Genomic DNA, 12,076 nt, shown 5'->3' with positions numbered 1-12,076 from the left:
CTTTACAGGTAGTATCTGTTGACCCTCATGACGAAAAGTTATCCAGAGAATTTTGATAGTTGAAAAAATGCGCAAGTTACAGCAACTTCCTGTCTAAACAACTTCCTGTCTAAACAGGAAGTTGCATTATCTTGGCAACAATTATTCTGATTGCCCCGAAACTTGACAAGGTTGTTCGTCATGGCTGGTTTAGCATATGTGCCAAACTTGGCGTCAAATCGGAGGACCCTCGTGACAAAAAGTTATCAAAAGAATTTTAATAGCTAAAACAATGCGCAAGTTACAGAGGACCAACTTCCTGTAGGTGGGTGTCGAAACAGGAACAGTTGTATCTTGCACACGGCTATTCCGATGGACACAAACCTTAAAACAGTTATTCCTCATGTGCCAATGAGGCTGTGTGCCAAATATGGCATCAATCGGCCTTAGATGGCGCTGTTTTCATTTTTTTAATTAATTAGTAAATTCGCTTTGAGCGAAACCTACTTTTTTTTAACTCCTCCTAGAGCGTGAGTCCCATCTGCACAAAAATGTACACGTAGACTCGGTGGACCCTCATGACAAAAAGTTATCAAAAGAATTTTGATAGCTAACACAATGTACAAGTTACAGAGGACCAACTTCCTGTAGGGGGCTGTCAAAACAGGAAGTTGCGTATCTTACCAAGATTTATTCCGATTAACACCAAACATGACAGTTGTTCCGCATAGGGGCTTGAGCATCCATGCCAAATTTAGAGTGAATCAGCCATTAGATGGTGCTGTTAGAATTTTTTTTATTAATTAGCCACATCGCGATATATGGGAAACATACTTTGTCTAACTCCTCCTGGGCCGTGAGTCCAATCTACACGAAAACTTGGATATAGACTCGGTGGACCCTCGTGACTAAAAGTTATCAAAAGAATTTTGATAGCTAAAACAATGCGCAAGTTATGGAGGAACAACTTCCTGTAGGTGGCTGTTAAAACATGAACGGTTGTATCTTGGCAAAAGTTATTCCGATTTACATGAAACTTAGAATGTGTGGTCTACATGTGATGTTGCGTCTGCCAGTACCCCCGACTGCAAGAAGGCGAGGGCCCGTTCATCGCTGCTTGCAGCTTTAATTTATTTTAAATCTACACACAGGGATTCATCATAGTCTTTAAAAAACATAATTATATTATAGAGGATATTTAGTCTTGTATCTACGTCTTTATGTAAATATGAATTTACTTTGATAGATCAAGATAAAAAAAGAGCAGGCCTATCACAAGGGGCATCTCAGTAAAAAAAACATTGATGGGCCCTTTAAATATGCCAATCATTATTTACAATACTATTCACTAGGGGTGTGCAAAAAAACTGATTCACATTCGAATTGTGATTCAAGCTCTACCGATTCAAAATCAATTCATAGAATTCCAAAAAAAATTTTTTTTTAAATTGTGTGTCTACTGCAATCACATGGGAAAAGTAACTACATTTACATACTGTGAATCGTTTTTTGAATCGAGAATCGTTTTTGAATCGAAAATCAATTTTTTTATCAAATCGTGAGCCTAAAAATCAATATTGAATCGAATCGTGACATTTTCTGAATCGTGCATCCCTACTATTCACTTTATAGTACTTGATAAGTTGTATGAACAATACTGAGGAGTGGTTTGTCCTGAGGCATTGTAGGAGTGACCTTTGATTTACAACAGTGATAATGTAGGATTTTATGATCTGTTTTTGAAGAGTGTTCTGTTTGTTTATCCTAACAGTAAGGTTAATGAGGCAAGTCAACTAACTCTTCACTAACTATTAACAACTCAGACAGTGAAGTGGTATGCAACACAATATCACAGTGCTCCAACTTTTTCCCAAAACAAACTGTCAATCATTGAAAATGTACTACAGTATTCATTCCTTCGAGCAGTGCAGTATGGTGTAGCCTGCAGTGAGTTAATCAACCATAAGTTTTCCCTGGCCGTGAATGAATCTGTGACTTTGAGGACACGCGGTCAGTCGAAACATCCTTCACACACACACACACACACACACACACACACACACACACACACACACACACACACACACACACACACACACACACACACACACACACACACACACACAAACACACACACACACACACACACACACACACACACACACACACACACACACACACACACACACACACAACACACAACCTCTCAACCAAAACATAACATCATCCCTTATTTCTATTTAATGGGACACCCTTCACCCCTACCCCAATGTCCAAACAGTTCTGTCCACTGTTTATATATAAACCATGTTGGTCCACAGTACATCAACTAATGTTCCTGTTGGAGGACGAGTGAAAACAGTCCCACCTGCGACACAGCAGGAGCTCACAGTTTCCCGTCTGTATGTCACAGAACACATAGCCCCTTTAACACATTCAGGAAGAGGCCCATGACCAGGATTAGGTTTTAGTTTAACTTTTAGGCTTCAATAATTCCAATCAATTTGATAGCAACTGAATCAAGCTCTGGGTAGAATGGCAACTCTATATTGCACTGAGTTCATACAGTTTCATTAGTTTGAATCTAACACAATGCTGTCTCACCCACAAGCTAATGTCCTGTCATCCTGACCTCACATATTTTCCTCAGGAATTAAAACACAGGCTGGTTAGGTGCTGCTCCCATCCCGTCCAGCTTTTATCTGTGCAGGCTGACCTGCATCTCCTGCTGGAATGTGTTGCTCCTGCCAATGGTAAATGCAGAAAAATAGGTGACAGTAGGTGGGATTTCCATATGCATGAAAAAGTAAACATTATGCAAGGAAAGCAGGATGTTAGTGTTACAGGTACAATGAAACAACATCATCGATTTGTTGCCAGTGTAACCGACTAAAATCTTCATCGCATCGGTATTATTCTAAGCGATTTCTGGGTAGCATCAATGCCAAGCCTGTACACGGCTACAGTAGAGTAGTAAAGATTTACACCTGCACCCCCTGAGAGCGCTTTTCCAGCTTAGTTTGAGTGTGTCTAAAATTGTTTCTGGTGATGAAGAAATTCAATTCAGTTCAATTTTATTTATAGTATCAAATCATAACAAGAGTTATCTCAGGACACTTTACAGATAGAGTAGGTCTAGACCACACTATAATTTACAAAGACCCAACAATTTCAGTAATTCTCCCAAGAGCAAGCATTTAGTGGTGAGGAAAAACCTTGCGTGATGAGAAAAACTTTCAGGGAGAAACCAGTTGGGGGTGTGATGAACAGTGGCAATAATAGTCGTAATAAAGATAATGGAACAATGACCAGAAATAGTAGTTGTAGTAGTTCATGGCATAGCAGGGCACTGCAGGGTGTTACAGGACGTAGCAGGGCACAGCAGAGCATAGCAGGGCGTAGCAGGACGTAGCAGGGCGTAGCAGGACGCAGCAGGACGTAGCAGGACACTGCAGAGCGTAGCAGGGCACTGCAGAGCGTAGCAGGGTGTAACAGGGCATAGCAGGGCGTGGAGCAGGACCACCGGGACAGCTGCAACCATGATGTAGGTGCTCCCCAGAGCTAAGTTAGTAACAAGCATTTCTGGGACAAGGATGCACACAGATGGAAAGAGAGAGGAGAGAGAAGTCCCCCAGCAGTCTAAAACTATAACAGCATAATTAAGGGAGACAGGTTAAGGAGAGGAGCCTGGTCGGGCACTATGAACAGTGACTGCGGCTCTGAGAAGATTAGGTTAGTTTACTGTTTGTTTATCTTCTTTTCTTATGCAACACAAAATGCGCTCAGTCAGATGCATGCTGGTCATTCATACAACCACCATTCCCTTTGTAGCCTACTGCATAGCTGGATGGTGACTATTCTCTTTTATTCCAATGATTAACTGGATTTTGGATTGGCATTAAAGGGCAACTATGCATATCAGATTGTCACTTAACTGCATTGTAGATAATAATGTGTATTGAATCAGTTAGACAGTGTGAACACATGAATGAACACACTTATAACTATTCTTGTGCCTTTGATTTACTAGAGCAGACAGTAGGTTGTTCATGTCTTTTGTAAGATATGATAATAATTACACAGACATGTTTGTCTCACTGCTTTGAGAATGTGTCAGCTGACTGTCCCTGTGGTTATGTGACTGCTTTCTTCACAACAAATCAGATTTCCTTTCTTTATCATGGTTTACCCACATTTTCCGAGATTATACCACCGGCAAGTAGACATTCAATAAACAGTTAAGACCTATGGAGTGCGTTCAGATTTTGTAGGTGTCTGGTTAGTTTAAACTTGTCCCCTAGGTGCTCACAGACCAAACAAACAATGTTATTAATGTTTTACTGTTTAATGATGACCGGTATACATCAGTCACATTTACCCAGCCTGGTCATTTAGTAACAACTTTATCAACATCAAGAAAAAACAAGACTTATCATAGCAGTTGCTGCACCTTAAAGAGATAATCAATGTTGAATATAGGCCAGGCAGGGGGGGACATCACATCAGAACAGCGCAGCAGCTGACACCACCACTGCTGGTGAACTCACTTTACAGCCAAATAAAAATTCCACAGGGTTTGTTTGTCTATTGACCTATAATAAGGTGCAATAATTACTGCATACATCCACAAAACACATGAGTGCAGGCTGTTAGGGAGTAAAAAGATTTATTTCTACGGCTAACATGCCTAAGTGTTATACATATCATATCACAATACATATCACATCTGTGAAAGGAACATCTGTTAAGCTGAGCATGAATATTAGACGCAATAGAAAACGTGATGTAGGATATGTGACACTTTTGTTTTGTTTTTTAGTTTAAAGGAATAGTTTGACATTTCGAGACATATGCTTATTAACTTTCCTGCTGAAAGTTAGATGAGAAGGTTGCTAGCATTTCATATCTGTATTTTTAATGTGAAAATGGAGCCAGGAGATGGTTAGCTAGCTTAGCCATAAGAGACAGGGGGTAACAGCTAGCCTAGCTTTTTACTTTAGTTTTTGTACATGTTAAAGAAATGAGCTATAATGTGTTAATTAGTGAGCTTTGTGGTCATGAACTTGGAGATCAAACACACTTCAACTGGGTGACCCCTGACTGGCAGAGAGCAAAAACAGACAAAACAATTTTTTTTTAGCTAGTGTGACCACTGGATGTACAATATGGGCCTACTGTATAAGAGGCAGAAGGAGAAGAAGTGTTGTGTCCTTACACCACCTCTTCTAATGATCCATTTCTCTTTACACCTAGCTCCTAGAACTCATTGTACATAATATTACTAAAAGTAGTTATAACTTTCTTTGTATAGCATACAATCAATACAGAAATAAAGTACATGGTAGAGGCTTTGTTTCTGGTGACTGTGACAGGGCGAATGAATTAAATCTTTTTTTCAATAGATTTGATTCTACCCCCTCTCCTCCCCCCTCCAACCAGACTTCAGACCTGTTGGTGACTCAACCTTTTCCAATCTGGCCACTGCGGACCACCTCATCCCCTCTCAAGGCTTCTGAGACTTCAGCATCCCCCAATTCACACCTGTCCACAGCTTTTGATTCCCCAGTCATGGATGTTACACACCCCTCCCCCCATCCTTCTCTCCAGGGAGCACCTACAACTCCCTCCAGCAGTCTCTCTCTGACAGTCAATCAGGTGAAGAAGGAGTTAAAAAAGATCAAGGCAAGAAAGGCCCCGGGCCTGGATGCAATCTGCTCCAGACTGCTTAAAGATTGTGCAGATCAGCTCAGTGAGGTCATCCTGCACACCTTCAACCTGAGTCTGGAGTGAGTTCCAGTCCTGTGGAAGACTTTGTGTGTGGTCCCAGTACCTAAAACTGTGCATCCCAGGGAGCCCAACCACTTCCGACCGGTAGCCTTAACTTCTCATCTGATGAAGACCTTGGAGAGGATTGTATTGCGACACCTGAGAACCCCGGTGAGCTCAGAACTGGTCAGCTCAGTTCGCTTACCAACCAGGCATAGGGGTGGAGGATGTCATTATCTATCTATCACACAGATCACTGTCACACCTGGAGAACACTGGGAGCACTGTGAGGGTCATGTTTTTTTTTTATTTCTCCAGTGCTTTCAATACAATCCAACCATCACTGCTCTGGGGCAAGCTATTGGGAGCTGGAGTTGACCCCCACCTGTTTGCATGGACCATCAGTTACCTCACTGACAGACCACAGTATGTGAGGCTCCAGGACTGTGTGTTTGATGTGGTGATGAGCAGCACAGGAGCACCACAGGGTACAGTGCTCGCTCCTTTTCTCTTAACCCTGTATTATACAGCGGACTTCAGGTACCACACAAGCAGCTGTCACATGCAGAAGTTCTCTAATGATACTGCCATTGTTGGGAGGGTATCAGAGGAGAATGATCAGGAATACCGGGAGGTCATCTGGGACTTTGTCAACTGGTGTGAGTCAAACCACCTTCACATCAACGCCAGCAAGACAAAGGAGATGGTGGTTGACTTTCGCAGGAGGCCGCCTGGTACTACACCGGTGAACATCCAGGGTGTCGACATTGAGATGGTGGAGACATACAAATATCTGGATGTTCACCTCAACAATAAACTGGACTGGTCCAAAAACAACACACAGACGTTCTGTACAAAAAGGGCCAAAAAGGGCCAAAAGCCGTCTCTACCTGCTGAGGAGGCTGAGGTCCTTTGGTGTGTGCAGGACTCTGTTAAAAACATTCTATGACTCTGTGGTAGCGTCTGCAATCTTTTATGCAGTAGCCTGCTGTGGAGCTGGGAGCACAGAGAGGGACAGGAAAAGGCTAAACAGACTGGTGAAGAGGGCTAGCTCTGTACTGTTCTGCCCTCTGGACACCATAGAGGAGGTGGGGGAGAGGAGGATGTTAGCCAGGCTAGCATCAATCATGGGCAACACCTCTCACCCCCTACATGAGACTGTGAGTTCCCTGAGCAGCTCCTTCAGCAGCAGACTGCTGCACCCTCGGTGCAAGAAGGAGCGCTACCGCAGGTCCTTCATTCCAGCAGCAGTCAGGCTCTTTAATACAACATCATAATATAGCACTGCTAGCTGTTTCTGCAATATGAGCCATCACTGGACAATATTCTGCACTACGCTTTATTATTTATTACTCTGTGTCACCTCCAACTGTGCAATATTTCATTTCTGTTCATCCGCACCTTACTCATCTGTATATCTGTGTTTATATACTGTCTGTTTATAGAAGGGTGTTTATTGTGTAAATATGTTTGATTTATTACTATTATTACTACAACTATTTCTATTTTTTTCTATTTCTTATACTCAATGTATATTTCTTCGCCTATGACTACCGAATGTGTATTTGTATTTCTTTGAGCTGCTTTAGCACAGGAATTTCCCCAGTGTGGGATTAATAAAGTCTATCTTATCTTATCTTATCTTAAGTAGGATTAAAATGGCGAAGAGAGGGAAATAGAAATATAGTAATACAATACATAAAAAAATAATTAAAAGCCAGACTAAACAAGTAATGTTTTAACATGAACAGGAACATTAACAACAGGAGCGTAGATTATCAATTGCCTTAAGATGCATGAAGGGGTGAAGATACCTGAGGACCTGAGGAGCTCTGGCCTTATTTTATATGCCTTGTAAAGGTACCTGCTGTGCCCACAAACACTGCAATCAGCTAGGTGAAAGTCCACTGGTTATTTCAAGTATTGAGACACTGCGACCCAAATATGCTGCACTAACTCTATCACAGTTGGCAGGCCCGCAAATGCTATCTTTAACAGCAGTGATCTTCAACAGGGGGTCCGGGACCCCTATGGGGGTCCTCAGAGTCAATGCAGGGGGGCCTCCAAATTCTTGTTAATTTTTGAAAGATTTTTCAAAAATTAAAAATTCTTAACATGAATCCAACATATTAGCAAATATAAATCCCCACTGCTTACTGGCCTATAGGTAAGGTAGTCACTAAGGCCATACACAGATAGTTAATCGTAACGATTCACTGTGCCACATGTATGTTTAACATTAAAACATGATTTATAAAATCATGCAACAATTATTAGGCTATCTGAATAGTTTAGTATTCTATGCAAAAAAGATATGTATAAAGACTTTAGACCGCCCTACAGGTTATTGTTGGCCGAATTTAATATGCAACTTGATTTTATACAGTATATGTAGTAGGGGGTCCCTGCTCCATCTCTCATTCAGTTAAGGGGTCCTTGGCTTATAAAACGTTAAAGACCCCTGTTTTACAGCAATAGCTGGGCAAGAGCTGTAGGATCAGACACAGGAACTCATTCACACGCGAATGTGACTATGTAGTGTTTTATCAATGGCCAGATATGTAAGAATATTTTTGTTTGACTTATCTCCAGCAGTATAGCTTCCTATGTTTTGCAATGTACTAAGTGACTGACCATGAAATTAGCATAGTGGTTATATTTTTCCCCTCAAATGCGCCTATTGTCCGATGTGTTCCTATCGTGGGCCTCACATTACAAGCCCACAGTGCGGCTATTGTATTTTGACAAGGACCTTTCACACACTCATTGCCAATACTAGCACTTATTGGCAGATTCACAGTGTAACAGTGAGACTCTTGCAGGTGTGGAAATTTCCACTGCACTATATGATGAGAAAGTGAAACGAATGGATCTGGAATCACAAACAACATGCTTACACATGATACAGAAGATGTGCGTACACACACACATACACGCACACGCACACGCACACGCACACACACACACACACACACACACACACACACACACACACACACACACACACACACACCTCAGATTACAGTGCAGTGTGCTGTTAAATGGTGTTAAACCACAAAGTGGCCACTCAACACAGGCATTATTTCCGATTAGATAATTGAGGTCACTTGTAGAGGGGATTGCTGCAGGTAGTGTGTCTGTCATACTTTCCCTCTAAAGTAAAGTTTGTATAGCAGCTCACACAGGGGCAAACTGTCTCTGTTGTGGTTTTGATTATTGCTTCTGTAGGACAGGCTAACTTTGACTAGACAATAGCAGTGTGCTATCAAGGAAAGGCGGTTTGATCGAAGGAGAGGGAAGGGCTTCCCTTTGTACGGACTTATCTCCTCTTGGCCTCTAATCAAGGTTGCAGGCCTGGCTGCATTCCTAACCCCACAGCCTCATACAGCCACAGCCAACAATGGCTCAAACCCATCTTAACAAATAAAAAGACTGCTTGGATTGTGAGAGTGTAAAAATACTATTATGACTTCTAGTCCTCAGTTAGAGTGTGATGAATTGTGGTTTACAGTAGACTACACTGATAAACGGCCTTGCCAAGATTCCTGTCCACTCCCTGTCAGCTCATAGTGGAGAGAAGGAGCTCTGTTATAGCCTACCAAACTCATTACCACCTAACTATGAATGTTAACTATCAAATGTGTCTCATCACATTGTGTAATGATGACACAGTGGCAATGCCCACAGCGGGCAGCGACATTTGACACGTCTTACTTCCAGTTAAACTGTTTTGTCAGCACCTATGTGAAACAACAACTACTAAACTCCATATGAAAAATGCATAACGGAAATGTGAGTGCTTAAAGGGACATTAGCCTACAGCGGATTAAAAAAGTCATAGAAGTCACTATGAATCCTCAGGCAGATTGATAATACTGTGAGAGCATTGCGATATAATGGAGAGGGAAATCGACTCTTTTCGAGTATTTCACCCTTTAGTCACTGGCTGTCATCATCTTGCTCATCATGAACCCGCTGGAAAGAGTCAAGCTGCGTTATCAATCCCACAGCTGCGTTTGCCCAATAGAGAGAGCAGCGGGAAAAGTGGGCCGGGCTGCACTCCCCCAAGGCTTTATAAAAATTCCCTCAAACATCCGCCTTGCGCCGCACGTTATAAACAAAGCAACGCTTCTGTCACTGCAACATTTTGCGCTGTTTTGAAAAGAGAAACAAAGTTTTTGTGGACTTTTTTCATCCCAGAAGTGTTCACCTCAGGACAATCAGAAGTTTAATCCACAGGTAGGTCTCTGCTCCAAATGATAAACTTTGAATGTTTTCATTAGCCTATTATTTTTTTTTTAAATAAGAAACTGTGCGCTGTTTCGCAATATGTCTGAGCACGTTGTTAGCCTATTCCTAGTTTTATTCGACCACAAGTAATATAAAAGGCCAAATCACAGAGAAAACATTGTGCATATATTTCAGAATGTGTTTAGATTTTGTGCATATAAGATAATGCAAAACACTTTCATGTACAGTTATTTCATGTACATGTTCTTTTTGGGAGGGAATGTATATGTTTTTTTTGTAAATTTCTCTTTAATAGTAGGTCACACGTGTGTAGCATGTAAGCAGGTACAGGAACTTATCATAGATCAACATGCTTTTCACACAGTGACACTGGAAGCACGCGCACACACACAAGCAGGAAGCTTTTATATATAATAATATTATTATAAATATTATGAGAACCATAATTGCATGACAAATCCTCTTTGCTTTCTAGCCTTGATATACGACATATATAAGAAAACAAACAACAAATGCATGAGGGTGTGAGCAGGGGGAGGGGGTCAAAATATGAAAAATGTATTAACTTAAGGCATTAATTGCAGTCTGCCAAAAATACAAAGATATCCTCCATTAGTTGGTACCAAAACAACACTGTAGCCTATTGTGTGTGTTTATAATTTTCCAGCTAATTTCAATGTTGAGCAAAAATCCAGTCTTCAATCCTGTCTAAAAGGTTATGAACCTGATCTCCGAAGGTCTGCTGAGCCGTGTTGATACAGAAGGATACATCCCACAATAAACAGCAGCAGCTGATGGTGTGATCCCCTCAAACCAACCTCACCCCCACTCAGCAACATACTGTAGCAATGGAGACACCCACATTTTGATATCTTTTTACAATCTAAAAATGTAGGTCTATGACGGCTTAGTCCAGCAGGCCTGCTGCTGCTGCGCTGATATTTCAGAACCAGGGATTTGACAGATTAAGCGAGTTCCCAAAGATTAGGGAAGCAATCATTGTTTCTGCAGATGGAAGCAACGGGCGTGGATTTAAAACTATATGTAGTCAAAGGAGGAAGGATGGCCTGGCCTTGATTCTGGCTCCCTAATATTGAGACTTGATGCCCAGATCTAATCAGTACATATGTTCCTCTCTCTCAGCAAACAGAGAAAGAGTTTGAGCTCATGTTGTTTTGTTACTTGGATGTTCTGGCTTAAAGCAGTCTGTCATATCTCTGGATTTACAAAACAAGCACTAATGTGTTATAGGCCTGCATAAGTGTTGTTGTTTTCCTCTAGAGCTCAAGCCACATCATCTCGCTCTCAAGTGAAAACATTGGATTTTCAAAAAAGCCTGCTTTTCATGAATCCACATATAAAACCTGATCACAAGAGTGATCTTTATTGTCAAAGCTTGAAAAAGTAATGGATTAGGAATTGGATGGTAAGAGCATATAGTTATGTAAAGGCTTTATTATAATGTTGTCATGTAACTTACACTCAACAAATGTTTATTTCCTAATCTTGTTTCAGAAATATTGAAACCGTTCCAGCCAGTATTTCATCGAAAGTATGTATTCTATGTTATGCAGCTGATTTTATGCTACGCATTTTGAATCGTCCCAAGTCTGTGTCCTCCCACGTCTTCCTGCTTCTGATTGCATAACACAGTTTCACTTCTGCCAGGCCAAATATGTGTCAGTGAATAGTTTGTTTTTTTCCTCACAGCCTGACATTTTCTAAACAAATAAATTAAAAAGCCACATAAGTGTCATTAGCGAATATGCATGTAGGAACTGGTTTGACCTGGTTAAAGACAATGGGCGACTGTTGCCAATGACACCAAGACAGTTTTGAAGTGAAGCCAGTTTAAAGAGAGACCCCTGCTGCAGCACAACAAGATAAAATCCCTGTGAGAAAAAGATACACTGCATGGGCATCACTTCCCTTTTTAATAGATTGCTTTTAGGCATTGGCCAGCTTTCTGATAATCTGAAACACAACATAAAACTATTCATAAATTATATTGAATGTAGCAATGTTTGTCCATGCCTACTATTTGACATGACATAACTACATCTATAAAATTAGTTTGACA

The 12,076-nt window shown here is 41.1% G+C and overlaps 1 protein-coding gene across 1 annotated transcript in view; it reads left to right on the top strand.

The window, feature by feature from the left end:
- Nucleotides 1-9,830: 9,830 nt before the first annotated feature.
- ndrg1a (N-myc downstream regulated 1a) overlaps nt 9,831-12,076 on the top strand; it is a 15,443-nt gene continuing 13,197 nt past the window's right edge. The window contains exon 1 of the mRNA XM_031322993.2: nt 9,831-9,984. The gene's annotated coding sequence lies outside the window, so the exon portion shown is untranslated. The remainder of the gene's footprint in view (nt 9,985-12,076) is intronic.

The sequence above is a fragment of the Sander lucioperca genome, chromosome 16 (assembly GCF_008315115.2).
Source record: "Sander lucioperca isolate FBNREF2018 chromosome 16, SLUC_FBN_1.2, whole genome shotgun sequence".
NCBI lineage: Eukaryota > Metazoa > Chordata > Actinopteri > Perciformes > Percidae > Sander > Sander lucioperca.
Note: the sequence above shows the minus strand (reverse complement) of the source record. Positions and strands in the feature narration are given on the sequence as shown.